This window comes from Gorilla gorilla, chromosome 6, assembly GCF_029281585.2.
Source record: "Gorilla gorilla gorilla isolate KB3781 chromosome 6, NHGRI_mGorGor1-v2.1_pri, whole genome shotgun sequence".
Lineage (NCBI taxonomy): Eukaryota > Metazoa > Chordata > Mammalia > Primates > Hominidae > Gorilla > Gorilla gorilla.
This window is the reverse complement of record NC_073230.2, coordinates 73016078-73031416: the sequence shown is the minus strand read 5'-3', so window position 1 is coordinate 73031416 and position 15339 is coordinate 73016078. Positions and strand designations below refer to the sequence as shown.

Below are 15339 nucleotides of genomic sequence, written 5' to 3'. Positions count from 1 at the left end.
TATCCATCTGTTTCTCTCTCTCCATCTATACATATCTATCTAGCATCTATCTATTTATTTCTATCATCTATCTATCTATCTATCTATCTATCTATCTATCTATCTATCTCATTTATTCTGCATGGCATGGCTTTGTGTCTCTTATCTTTAATTGATTCCAACAACACTCTGGGGAATGAATGAACACACATGTTAAATAAATAAGAGAATATCCCAGGACGCTACTGTCTGATTTTCTTCCAGGCCTATTGGCTGGTTGGGTCCATGCGTGTAATATCAGGGTTTGGATATCTTGGCTGCTATGACATATTCCATTTGAGGAATAATTTAGAAGTGTGGGCGCAAGATAAAAATGTCAGTCTGGCTCCTGGCTAATGGGTATTTCTAATTGAGCCACGATATACAGTGCTCACAGCCAAACACAGTGTGGCTCTGGCGATAACTCACCAAATAGTGTGTTGTCTTCATTATCTTATTCCCTGACATGTCCCTGATGAGTTTATAAATCCCTGTGGAATCACGGCCTTGATCTCTTTAATGAGGCCTTTAAAAACTGGGGCAAAATTATAGCAGCAGATAAGGTTGGCTCCGCTGTAGACCTACTTCATAAAGGTTTCTCCTCCCCCTAGTGAAATAAACACCATTTGCTAGACCCAGGAGTTTAATTCCATGTGAATTGGTCAGGGCATATGATTGAGTTAATCCTTCAAGCAGCAAAAGAATATTAAAAGCAGTTTCTGTCTTCCCTGACCTAGTGGGTAACTAGGTAACTAGAAATGGAAATATTTCTTTGCTCTAGTAAAGAGAAGGGTAGAGGTCAACGGTTCACGCCTGTAATCTCAGCACTTTGGGAGGCCGAGGCAGGTGGGTCACCTGAGGTGAGGTTCAAGACCAGCCTGGCCAACATGAAACCCCGTCTCTAGTAAAAATACAAAAATTAGCTGGGCAAGGTGGCAGGTGCCTATAATCCCAGCTACTCAGGAGGCTGAGGCAGGACAATCACTTGAACCCAGGAGGCGGAGGTTGCAGTGAGCCAAGATGACACCACTGCACTCCAGCCTGGGCGACAGAGTGAGACTCCATCTACAAAAAAAAAAAATTGTACTTTTTGTAGAGGTGGGGTTCCTTCCTGTTACCTAGGAAGGTCTCACACTCCTAAACTGCAGCGGTGTGATCACAGCTCACTGCAGCCTTTCCAGTACTTTTTCTGCATTAAAAAAAAAACAGTTGAGGGCTGGCACAGTAACTCACACCTGTTAACCCAGTACTTTGGGAGGCCAAGATGGGAGGATTGCTTGAGGTCAGGAGGTCGAGACCAGTCTAGTCAACATAACAAAACCCCATCTCTATTTTAAAAAAAAGAAAAAAAAAAGAGGCTGGGCGCAGTGTCTCATGCCTGTAATCCCAGCACTTTGGGAGGCCTAGGCAGGTGGATCATCTGAGGCCTAGGCAGGTGGATCATCAGCCTGGGTGACGGAGTGAGACTTTGTTTCAAAAACAAAACAAAACAAAAAAAACCAAGGCTGGGTGCAGTGTCTCACACCTGTAATCCATATAGTAGCAAACTTTTTTTTAAAAAAATAAATTTTTGTTCCCATTTCAGATTGAGGTCAGGAGTTGGAGAGCAGCCTGACAAACACGGTGAAACCCTGTCTCTACTAAAAATAAAACAACAACAAAAAATTAGCTGGGCTTGGTGGCACGTGCCTGTAGTCTTAGCTACTTGCCAGGCTGAGGCAGGAGAATCACTTGAACCCAGGAGGCGGAGGTTGCAGTGAGCCGAGATCCCACCACTGCATTCCAGCCTGGGATACAGAGCAAGACTCCATCAAAAAAAAAAAAAAGAAAGAGAGAGAGAGGGAGGGAGGGAGAGAGAGAGAGAGAAAGAAGAGAGAGAGAAAGAAAGAAAGAAGAAAAGAAAGAAAGAAAGAAAGAAAGAAAGAAAGAAAGAAAGAAAACATAACAGTTGAGGTTAAATGAAGTAAATTTTTAATTTTTGTTCACTTAGTATATCATTACTGTCTTCTCTTACAATTAGAAATTTATAAAGTTTTTTAAAATGACTACACAATATTCCTTTAGGTAAAAAACATAACTTACCAATTAATTTTTTATTGTTGAATGTTTCAGTTCCTTGAAACTTTTCCATATAATGGCCCGGGCGTGGTGGCTTTACAGGTGGGATTACGCCTGTAATCCCAGCACTTTGGGAGGCCGAGGTGGGTGGATCACGAGGTCAGGAGATTGAGACCATCCTGGCTAACACGGTGAAACCCCATCTTCACTAAAAATACAAAAAATTAGCCAGGCGTGGTGACGGGCGCCTGTAGTCCCAGCTACTCGGGAGGCTGAGGCAGGAGAATGGCGTGAACTCGGGAGGCGGAGATTGCAGTGAGCTGAGATTGCACCACTGCATTCCAGCCTGGGTGACAGAGTGAGACTCCATTTCAAAAAAAAAAAATCCATATAGTAGTGAACTTTTAAAAAAATAAATAAATATTTGTTCCATTTCAGATTGTTTTCTTGCACTGGGATCAAGCTGAAAGTATTAACAATCAAAATACTTGAATTTTGTTGATGAGTTAATGCTAATTATTTCTCAATCTCTACCACTTTTGGGCATGAGCCGCCATGCCCGGCCAAAACTCCATTTTAAAAGCCCAATTTTTCACTTCTATTTGCTTCAGTGTTTTTCATCTGTTAAATGGAGTTAATAACAATAACACCTGCTACATCTACCTCTGATGATTGTTTTTAGATATGTGATGAAGGGCTGGATGCAGTGGCTCACACCTGTAATTCCAACAATTTGGGAGGCTGAGGTGGGAGGATCACTTGAGCCCAGGAGTAAGACCATCCTGGGCAACATAGACCGCATCTCTACTAAAAATTAAAAAAAAAAAATAGCCCTTCATGGTGGCACACGATTGTAGTCCCAGCTAGTAGGGAGGTTGAGGCAGGAGGATCACTTGTTGTTTGCTTTCCTAGCTAGTTGCTGTGGAAGGAGAATGCTTTCTTCATGGCCTCATCTGTCGTTTCGTGTCCCTCTGAAGGAAACTAGTTTCCACTGTGTAACAGGCAGGCATGTAACTATCTAAAGCACAGTTCAGTCCTAAAAGGTCTGGGAGAACCAAATGATGTACTAGGTGAAGCAGTGCATTGTGGGAATCACAAAGCAAACAGTACTCCAGAAAGACAAATATCAGAAGCTTCCCCTTCCATTTCTTTTTTCTTTTTCTTTTTCTTTTTTTTTGAGAAAGGGTCTTGCTCTGTTGCCCAGGCTAGAGTGCAGTGGAGATCACAGCTCACTGCAGCCTTGAGCTCCTGGGCACAAGCAATTCTCCCACCTCAGCCTCCTGAGTAGCTGGAACTACAAGTATGCACCACCACGCCTGGCTAATTTTTTGAATTTCTGTAGTGATAGGATCTCACTATGTTGCCCAGGCTGGTCTCGAACTCCTGGCCTTAAGCGATCTTCCCACCTCGACCTCCCAAAGTGCTGAGATTACAGGTGTGAGCCACCTCACCTCGGCCCCCTTCTCCATATGCCTCCAGAAACATGTCCCTGGAGAGTAGCCTGCTCCCACACTGTCACTGGATGTCATGGGGTCAATAAAATCTCCTGCGATTGTGTGTCTCAGACATTTCTGTGTCTTTCATCCTCACCCTGGGACCCTAAGGGAAGAGGGCCCTAGTGTCAGTAACTCTGGGCCTCCCCTAAAGAGAAACGGAGATGGCGGCTCATCTAGGAAGTGGAGGAGCAGGGGGTTCCTGGTTCTCAGGCCACGTGTGATCTCTGCCAATCCAGGGCCTGCCCCAGCCTGCAGGTATTGCTGTGTGGTAGGAACACCCGCTTCCCTTGTGCACAGAGGCGATCGTGGCCTCAGCTCCAGGAGTTCCTGGCCAGGGCCAAGCGCTCCTTCTGCAGAGGCCTGCATGCATCTTACCCCTTTGACTTGTATTTCCGTGGCTTCCCCTCCCCACCTGCCCCCCAGCCCTCCCTGACTGGCCAGCCCCTCAGTAGTCCTCCTTGGCCAGGGAGAGCAGCACGGCCTTGGGTGTGTTCTTGAAAAGGGCTGCCCAGTTCTGCTGCTGCCCCTTCCTCACCCAGGGGCCATAGATTCGGAAAGCGTAGGCACCCATGAGCCGGCACAGAGGCTGGAGGGTGTAGGGGTGGGTCTCGGATGACGATCTCCCGGGTCACCGGGTTCACCCGGTGGTACTGGTAGTAGCTCCGCACTGAAACCAGCACAGTCAGAGCGATCACCTGCAGGGCCAGGCGGAGAAGCTGGGCTGCAGCCCCCGCCCTGCCAGGCCCTGCCCCTCCAGCACAGGACTCTCTGGGCTCGTTTGCCACGAAGCCTTGGGTGGCTTCTGCGGGGCCCTCCTAGTGTCTCCCACTTCCCACTTGGCCAGCATCCTCAGGGACAGAGCCAGTGGGCTGACACCTGCCATCTCTGAAGCCATCACAGGGCGGCTGGGAGGGGAGGGGTGGGTACTCTGGAAACCCGCGGGGTATAAGGACCCCTGGGAGAGGAGACGGCTTAGAGGTTTGCACTTGGGGAGCTGGCGGCAACTGCCGCAGGGTGGGTCAGGAGGCTTCGTACCTTGAACCTCCCCCGGGGGCTGAAGTGCCGCACTTCCTCCACCACGTACTGCAGGAAGAAGGGGTGTGCCAAGGCCTCTTCCGCTGTGCAGCAGCTCTGGGGTTGCACCAACAGGAATCGGGAGACCTGGGAGGGGAGGAGAGGGTACCCGAGAAAGTTAGTTGCTTCTGATCTCCTGAGCACACCCAGTATCAGTGACTGCCCTGAAACAGCATACCAAATGTGTGTTTGTGTTTGCCAGTATTCTTCCGGCGAAAGGGTCCAAAGCTTTTGCTAGATTTTCAAGGAGTCTATAATTCCCACTGTCCCCTAACACCCCAAAAATCTTTTTTAAGCTCTAGAAAAGAAATAATCTAAAAATGATTTTTAATTGCTAACCTTTAGTAACTGAATATGTGTATTTAAGCAACTTAATATTATTCAACAATATAACTGTGATTGTAAATACATTAAATTAGAAATCAGAACTAAATATCTATTCCTACTTACATAACTCATCTATAAAATGTTTATTTTACTTTATCCTTGGGAAGGAGCAGGTAATTTTGCCACCTAAATTATTATTTAAATAACTCTAGGGGAAAAATAAGAGACTGCAGAGAAAACATGCAATGATGTTTCAAAATCTTCTTTTAGGCCGGGCACAGTGGCTCACACCTGTAATCCCAGCACTTTGGGAGGGCAAGGCAGGCAGATCACAAGATCAGGAGTTCGAAACCAGCCTGGCCAACATGGTGAAACCCCGTCTCTACTAAAAATACAAAAATTAGCTGGGCATGGTGGTGCACGCCTGTAATCCCAGCTACTTGGTAGGCTGAGGCAGGAGAATTGCTTGAACCCAGGAGGCAGAGGTCGCAGTGAGCCAATATTGTGTCACTGAACTCCAGCCTGGGTGACAGAGCAGGACTACATCTCAAAGAAAAAGAAAAAAATCTTCTTTTAAATTCAAAATTTAAATATTAAAAATCCCTGTATAGTAAAACTGCTATGTCTTTAGAAAAACAATCCCCCGCCTTACATGCCTTCAACTGTATCATATCTAAAGGAACAAAAATTAGTGATTTAGCACATTTAAAGTAAAGCATGCTAAAAGCTTCAATTAAAGGCAAATGCATAGCTTTCACAATTAAATTACTAAGGTATGTGCCCTAAATAAAAAAAAATTACAGTAAAATTGGCTAAAGCTAATTTATTTCCCAAATTACTTTCATAATCATTACACTAAATCACTATGAAAATAAATATGCTGTGCGATTGTCTTCTGAAAGTCTGTTCAAAGTTCTAAACCTGCTAAATGTGTGTACTTTCTAAAAGAAATCTGCAATATCTAACAGCTAAGATACTGTAAGATTTTAGCCTTGTAAAAATAATCTGACCAAATATACTCAAATACCATGAAAAAATGTTCATTCATGCATATTTAAAATGAATTTTTTGAAGTCTCTCACCAGTAAAAATTATCTTTCAAATTTTTAATTTTTAAACTAACACCTCACTTCTAGTCATCTTTATTAATTTTTAAAAAATCAAAACAAACAATTGTGCTTACAATATAGAAAATGTAGGGAGATCACTTCTTGTCTTCACATTTACTATTTTTTTCCAAGTAAAACCTTTTATTAAATGGCTGGAAAAACCATTTAAGTTATATCATTGCCTGCCTGCTTTTTAATAGGAAACTCTTACCCACACACATATAGTAGTAAAGCTTACAAACCTACCAGCGAAATTAAAAACCCAGACAAAGTAATGGAAAAAGCCTAGTAAAACAAGAAAAAGAAAATGGTTACAACATAACCTGAATATGAAACTAAATCCCTGAAGATTTAGCTCCTTCTGGGGTTGTCTTTATAAGGTTAAAATTCTTGCAAGCCACACCCCTTCATGTGACCAATAAAATTAGAGCCACCACAGAAGGATGACCTAGTCAGGTTCTACTTTGCTGCATTACACATGACCCACATTTGGAGTGTAATAAAAGACAATCATGTTTCATTTAAATTATGCGTGGTGGTCTTTCCTAAAGAACACAGTAAGCAAGTAGATTTACATACTTTTGCTCCAGTGGTTAGTAGGTCACTACGTGCAAAATTTTCCAAAGGAATTTCACTTAAATAATTTCAAAGATCGGCAGGGTGCGGTGGCTCACGCCTGTAATCCCAGCACTTTGGGAGGCTGAGGCAGGTGGATCACGAGGTCAGGAGATCGAGACCATCCTGGCTAACACGGTGAAACCCCATCTCTACTAAAAATACAAAAAAGTAGCTGGGCGTGGTGGTGGGCGCCTGTAGTCCCAGCTGCTCGGGAGGCTGAGGCAGGAGAATGGCATGAACCTGGGAGGCGGAGGATGCAGTGAGCCGAGATCACACAATTGCACTCCAGCCTGGGTGACAGAGCAAGACTCCGTCTCAAAAAAAAAAAAATTTTTTTTCAAAGATCAATAAAAATTTCCAAAAATTTTGAGTAATAATGTTTGCCAACATCTTGTTTTGCCAAGTAAGAGTATTAAAACCAAACATAAAAAAAACTCCAACTACTATCATTATAATTTCATGAAAGGACACTTCAATAAAGAGTAAAAGATACACCTGAGTAAGTTTAATTTTTTAAAACAACTTGAAATTTTCAGAAAACTGTCTTTATTTCTATTTAGATCAATGAAAACTCTTGTCATGTATCAAGAATTCTGAGGATCTACCTTTGAAACTTGTATTTTTAGTCATTTACTTATAAAGTTTTCCCAAGATGGCTGATGGAGAAGGCTATAAAGAACAGAAAAATAACTTAACGTAAAGGAAAGAGAGACTAGGGTTTGCCCCCAACTTGGAGCAAGGTATCTATTGTCACAATTGGTACCAATGATAGACATCAGTTCTGAAAAAGAGTCACCAATCAAATGTGACTTTAAGTAAAGGGTACAAGGAAGATCAAGGAAAAAGGAGGCAGATAAAACTTCAAGAAGGACGTTTAGCAAAAAGAAAAAAAAGAGATGGCCCTCCTCTTATCGGGGATCACTTCCTCTAAGAGATCAGCAATCTGGATATGACCAACTCTTCTCCCCTTTCCTTTACAAACCCTTGCTCAATTTTCTTTGATTTCAGAGGTTACCGTTTCTGTGGTTTCCAACCATCCACTAACCTCCATACAGGGATGCAAGATACATTCTCTAAGGATATAAGACGCACTTAGATGGCTCCATACTTTCTTTGTCAGAAACAGGTAATTACTGGGTAGCTGCTAAGAATAGCATCCACTTCTCTAGATCTAACCTTGAGACGAATTATAGCTGACTGGACAAGTTCATCTAGTCTTCAGATTTAAACCACACAATCTAATTCTTGTTTTAAGTCCCTCTAAAATAGAATTGTTCTAGGGCTCTTGACATAACAGAAAGGCACATTTTCAGACATCTACACTTACATTTTTAATTTTAATTTTAATTTTAATTTTTTTTTAAATTATACTTTAAGTTCTAGGGTACTTGTGCACAACGTGCAGGTTAGTTACATATGTATACATGTGCCATGTTGGTGTGCTGCACGCATTAACTCGTCATTTAGCATTAGGTATATCTCCTAATGCTATCCCTCCCCACTCCCCCCACCCCACAACAGGCCCCGGTGTGTGATGTTCCCCTTCCTGTGTCCATGTGTTCTCATTGTTCAATTCCCACCTATGAGTGAGAATATGCGGCGTTTGGTTTTTTATTTCATGTTTCAATAGACTCTACAGTTTGCCCAAAACTACCTCAGAAAATTTAAATATAAGATAAATTGATCTACAGTCATGCATTGCTTAAAAATTGGGACACATGCTGAGAAATTCATTTGTCATTGCGCGAACAACACAGAGTGTACTTACACAACCCTAGATAGTATAACCTACTACACACTTAGGCTCTATGGTATGACATGATAATATTATGGGAATTTGTCGTATATGCAGTCAGTCATTGACCGAAACATCGTTATATGGCACATGAATGTATTTTACTATTCAATGTCTAACATCTTTAAAAAGTTTGGCTTATATTTTAAAACCAAAGTGTGATTAGCACTTTGTGAAACATACATTGCCAAAGATCAATTTAACTATAAATTTTCAATAGGTTCACCTTCCATTCCAAAATTCTTGCAACTCTCAACCCCTCCTCACTACCACTGTCAAAGAATACATTGCTATGGAGAGTCACATGAGAGCAATACAAAAAGAACATTAAAAGAAGCCTAAACTCACACCTGCTTACTTCACTTATTTAAACATTAGTCTTTCTTTTCAGTTATTCATGGATATGTACTGAGCTATGAGGAAAAGCACCTTACTCAGCTAAAGCACCATAAGTTGTTAATGATTTTTAAAGAAAAATTTAACAAAAATATTCTTTGAAATTGCTAACATTTTCAAGACAATGTAACATACAACCAATAGATAAAACTTCTAAGTGATTTCTTTCAGATTCAGTATGTGTTATTCAATGAAGTAGTAACAATCTAATTTATCAAATCATATCAAATATCTATTCCAATTACAGCCATTCCCCAGTTGGCTTTATCTTCTGAAATGTTTATTTTCCTACTTATTATTAACATAAAATATTATGCTAGCTCCTGGAGCAATTTGCGTTTTAGCAATGCAAACATTTTTTATATTTGCATAGGCAAAGTATGGTCATGATTCCTCTCTTTAAGAGATGTATTTCCAGTAGAATTCTATTTGTGTTTTCACCTGGGATATAGTTTAACTCACGTATCCACACAGTAGAATTTTGTATATGCAGAAAAAAACTTCATGATACTGTAAAGTTTACAATTTTTCTCTGAATTATCTTACCTGCATCCAACAGCACCACTTTAAAAAGCCTTATATGGCCAAGCACAGTGGCTCACGCCTGTAATCCCAGCACTTTGGAAGGCCGAGGCAGGCGGACCACGAGGTCAGCAGATCGAGACCATCCTGGCTAACATGGTGAAACCTGTCTCCACTAAACAAAATACAAAAAATTAGCCGGGCGTGATGGCAGGCGCCTGTATTCCCAGCTATTCGGGAGGCTGAGCGCAGGAGAATGGCATGAACCCGGAGGTGGAGCTTGTAGTGAGCTGAGATCGCACCACTGCACTCCAGCCTGGGCGACAGAGTGAGACTCCGTCTCAAAAGAAAAAAAAAAGCCTTATATTTGAGACACGGGGACAAATAAACAATTCCTTATATCTACAACATAACAAACATTTTAAAAATATATTGAATAAGTACATATATTTAACAAAAAATATGTACTGGTAGTATTTTAACATAAAAATTATCAGTAGCTTTGTGTATGTGTTTCTTTTAATGAGTTAAAAAGTTCATCGTTACTGATAATGAGTTTAAAGTGAATTAAGATTTTATGAACAATATTCACTATGATGGATCCTTACATTTTTTGCCAAAGTTGCTCAATAAACATTTTGCTCAAAAGAGATAAAAAGCCTTCCTTTTGTTCACATATTGAGGCTTACCTCAAACAGAATCCTGTATTTTAAATATTTAAGAAGGGTCATTTTTCTATTCCATTATAAGGCATGTTAACCATTATGGAAAACACTATAGCTACTTTCAGAACTTGTCTTTCGTATTCATATAGTTGATCCTTTAGGATTTTCGTCTAATGGTAGATAACACCTAGCTACAAATGCCCATTATTTAAAATGGTTTTGTAATACAGATATGCAATGCATAATGACATTTCAGTCAACAAGGGACTGCATATATGATGGTGGCCCCTAGGAACTGAAAAATTCCTGCTGCCCGGTAGCATCTTGATGATCTTGACCCTGAGTAGGCCTAGGCTAATGTGTAAGTTTATGTCTTTGTTTTTAACAAAAAAAAAAGTTTGAAGTGAAAAAAGAAAGAACTTTTAAAATAGAAAAAAGCTTATAGAATAAAGATTATAAAGATAATATTTTTGTACATCTGTTCAATGTGTTTCTGTTTTAAGCTAAGTGTTACTACAAAAGAATCAAAAAGTTTTTTAAAATTTAAGTTATTATAAAAGTTACAGCAAAATAAGATTATTAAAGACAAATTTAAAAAATAAATTTAGTATAGCCTAAGTGTACAGTGTTAATAAAATCCACAGTAGTGTACAGTAATGTCCTAGGCCTTCACATTCACTCACCACTCACTCACTGACTCATCCAGAGCAACTTCCTGTCCTGCAAGCTCCATTCACAACAAGTGCCCTAAACACATATCCCATTTTTAATCTTTTATACTGTATTTTACTGCACCTTTTCTATGTTTAGATACACAAATACTTAACATTATGTTACAACTGTCTATGACATTCAGTACAGTAACACACTATATAGGTTTATAGCCTACAAGCAATAGCTAGAGCACATAATCTAGGTGTGTAGAAGGCTCTACCATCTAGGTTTGTGTAGGTACACTCTATGATGTTTACAGAATGACGAAATAGCCCAATGACACATTTCTCAGAATATCCCCATTGTTAAGTGACATATGATGTAATTATGATCTTCAGTAATGACAAATTTTTTAAAAGGAGGGCACAGACATGGTTACCAGCTTCCTCACACATCTCTTTTTTCCACCCCCACATAAAAACACCACAGCTTGAGATATAAGCTCAACAGGACAAAGCTACACAAGTCGTAGTCACTTACACCACTCTAACAACCAAAACAAGAAACCAAAACTCCAGCTAATTTACTCCCTGGAATAGGATTAGAGAAGGTAAGCAAGAATAAATTCATCTACATATTCCTTTTATTAAAGCCTGTCCTTTGTTTCCACACAATCTGTAAGTGAAAACTCCATCAAAATGGTTCATTCAAAAAAGTGTCTACTATTAACAGAGCATAACAATATACATTTATGCTGTTGTGCATAGAGAACATTATCCAAATTTTCTACTGAGGAGCCAGGAGAAATTTAATGAAAATGAAACAATATGATTATTGACTACAGAAAGAATACCTTTTTTGGAGAAAAAACGTATACTTACTTAGTCAGCTGCCCTTTCTTCTTGTTGTTATCAGCTCCATTGTAAGTCACAGCTGCCAGTTTTCTGCTTCCATAGTTCTCGTAGTGGACATTGTTAGTAACATCTTTCAAGTCCTGCATGTGTGTTCTGTCATAAATAAACAGCAAGAGTTTGCTTCTATTAATAGCTAGGGGGTATAAAGCTAAAAAAGTTTTAATATAAATTCAAAATTTTACCAAAACAAAAATCTCAGATTTAAAATTAACAAAAGACTATTGTTAAGGAAGGTAGCATTCATCTGTTTTCCTTTACACTCAAAGTAGACCAATAAAAGATAAGCTAACTTGACACCAAATTTAGATTCCATAGAGATTTTAAGACCCATAGCAAGGACTTCATGACTAAAACACCGAAAGCAATGGCAACAAAAGCCAAAATTGACAAATGGGATCTAATTAAACGAAAGAGCTTCTGCACAGCAAAAGAAACTACCATCAGAGTGAACAGGCAACCTACAGAATGGGAGAAAATTTTTGCAATCTATCCACCTGACAAAGGGCTAATATCCAGAATCTACAAAGAACTCAAACAAATTTACAAGAAAAAAACAAACAACTCCATCAAAAAGTAGGCAAAGGATATGAACAGACACTTTTCAAAAGAAGACACCTATGCAGCCAACAGACACATGAAAAAATGCTCATCATCACTGGTCATCAGGGAAATGCAAATGAAAACCACAATGAGATACCATCTCACATCAGTTAGAATGGCAATCATTGAAGTCAGGAAACAGCAGATGCTAGAGAGGGTGTGGAGAAATAGGAACACTTTTACACTGTTGGTGGGAGTGTAAATTAGTTCAACCATTGTGGAAGTCAGTGTGGTGATTCCTCAAGGATCTAGAACTAGAAATACCATTTGACCCAGCCATCCCATTACTGGGTATATACCCAAAGGATTATAAATCATGCTACTATAAATCATGCACACCTATGTTTATTGTGGCACTATTCACAATAGCAAAGACGGAACCATCCCAAATGTCCATCAATGATAGACTGGATTAAGAAAATGTGGCACGTATACACCATGAAATACTATGCAGCCGTAAAAAAGGATGAGTTCATGTCCTTTGTAGGGACATGGATGAAGCTGGAAACCATCATTCTCAGAAAACTATCACAAGGACAGAAAACCAAACACTGTATATTCTCACTCATAGGTGAGAATTGAACAATGAGATCACTTGGACGCAAGGCGGGGAACATCACACACGGGGGCCTGACAGGAGGTGGAGGGCTGGGGAAGGGACAGCATTAGGAGAAATACCTAATGTAAATGATGAGTTGATGGGTGCAGCAAACCAACATGGCACATGTATACCTATGTAACAAACCTGCACGTTGTGCACATGTACCCTAGAACTCAAAAGTATAATAAAAAAAAAGAAAAGAAAAAGAAAAGAGAAAGAGAAATGGGCATAGGAGGGAAGACTTTCTTCTAGGGCATTTGAGATTGTCAAGCCCAGAAGACAGGCACCACCTTTCCACCTTATGCCTCATTAATGGAAATAACACAAAGCCCAGATCTAAGGCAGAGCTTCCCAACTATGGGCCTGCATCTCAATCTTCACCTTCCAGGAACCAGGCAGTGTCTTCTGGGCTGATTACTTCCAGTTTACCTCATTGTGATGTCCAAATATTATAGCTCCCCTCTCCATGATGATCATGGAAAATATCAGCGGCTCCAAATTCCAATTGTTTCACCTTAGAAAACAAATCTGAGAATCCCCCTACCACCAAGCACAGTACCTGGATACAACAGGCCCTCAATAAATATTTGCTCAGCCAATGCAAGGATAAATGAATGAAATTCCTCATCCCTGTATTCATTTCTGAATACGTGCTGGTGAAAATCTAGCTCTAAACATCTTTCAGATTTAGTACATTGAGGTATCAAAAAGAAAAAATAAAAGGACGATGCAAACGAAGTCAGGAGCTGGCACAGAAAGTGCAATCAGATTCTGCTTCCCCTGTAATTAAGAGTGCCCAATGCCGCTGACTTAGGCGATGACAGCGTGCAGCTTGCCCGCCCGCCCTGGGCGCCTGGGAGGGCGGGCAGCCCTCAGGATGCCGCTGCACAACACGTTCGCCACCTTATCAAGAATTCCACAGCCACAGGAAGATTTTTCACCCCGCCATAACCCCCGCGGGCTGCCCTGTGCTGTCACATGTCCCCGCTGCTCACAGAAAGAAAGCCACTAGGGAGGCCCTCAATGGAAATATTACCCCCTATCCAGGCTAGCATGGGCTTGATCGCCCCTGATTATTTCTGATCACTGTCACTGGGCCAAGAGCACAGCGAAGTCAAGAAAGACATGGCCTTATTAGTGAGAGCGCAGCGGTCTGGGTAGGCAGCAGTGGCGTGGAGGACCTGCTTTTGTGAGGGCAGTGAAGAGAGGGGAAGGAGTGGTGTCTTTATATTGAGATATTTTGAGATTCCTGCTTTCTCCACTCACTTCAACTGCCCAAATAGGTTCTGCAGGTTCCGGAAGGTTCTAGAACTTGTACAGGATCGAACCTACAGCTTCTCATGGAACAAACCCAGAACCAAGAAAATCTGGCGGAAATCACCTTCTTTAACTCCTTTGAGGTCTAGACCAGAAATTAAATAGTGCTTAATCTGTTACTTTAAAGAAGCCTAGTTCTAACTTTACCTCAGCTCGCTCCCTCTTTTGCCTAGGATAGGAAGGGTGGGTGCAAATGGTCAGCTCCCTGTAGGTCAGCCTCTTGGAGCCCTAAGTTTCCCGCCACTTCTATGCACTACAGGCTTTGCCCAGGGTGGGATCCTCAGCCCAGGGACCTTGTTTGTCCTCCGCCTCTTGATGCTGGTGCCTGCTGCCCAGCCACATACCCTCAGATTCATTTTTAAAGAAACGTCAACAGCTGTTAAATGGCAAATGAGCCTTTCAAAGAGGTGGGATGACTTTGAAAAAGGGCTTGAGGACAGCAGTCGACCTCTGACCGTCTCCCCTCAGATGCTCTCTCCATCCCACGCTCTCTCCCTGTCCCCGACCTCTGCTTTCCCAGCGAGCCTGCCTGCTCTTCAACGCTCCTCCCTGCCCGCTTGTGCTGTCTCAACACCTCCCATGTTGCTTGATTCCTAAAATAACATAGAGGAAAACTTTTTTTTTTTTTTTTTTTTTTTGAGACGGAGTCTCCCTCTGTCGCCAGGCTGGAGTGCAGTGGTGCAATCTCGGCTCCTTGCAACCTCCGCCACCTGGGTTCAAGTGATTCTCCTGCCTCGGCCTCCTGAGTAGCTGGGACTACACGCGTGTGTCACCACACCTGGCTACTTTTTTTTTTTTTTTTTTTTTTTTTTGAGACGGAGTCTCGTTCTGTCGCCCAGCCTGGAGTGCAGTGGCATGATCTCTGCTCACTGCAAGGTCAGCCTCAGGGTTCATGCCATTCTCCTGCCTCAGCCTCCCGAGTAGCTGGGACTACAGGCGCCCGCCACCACGCCCTGCTAATTTTTTGTATTTTTAGTAGAGACGGGGTTTCACCGTGTTAGCCAGGACCTTGACCATCTCTTGACCTTGTGATCCACCCGCCTCGGCCTCCCAAAGTGCTGGGATTACAGGCGTGAGCCACTGCGCCCTGCCAAAAATATTTTTTTAAATAAAGAAAATAAATCCTCGGCTGGGTGCGGTGGCTCACGCCTGTAATCCCAGCACTTTGGGAGGTG

At 41.6% G+C, this 15339-nt stretch overlaps 1 pseudogene; it reads right to left on the bottom strand.

Moving 5' to 3' along the window:
* Positions 1–4017: 4017 nt before the first annotated feature.
* LOC115935361 (phosphorylase b kinase gamma catalytic chain, skeletal muscle/heart isoform-like) lies at positions 4018–11732 on the bottom strand (annotated as a pseudogene).
* Between the last annotated feature and the right edge of the window lie 3607 nt (positions 11733–15339).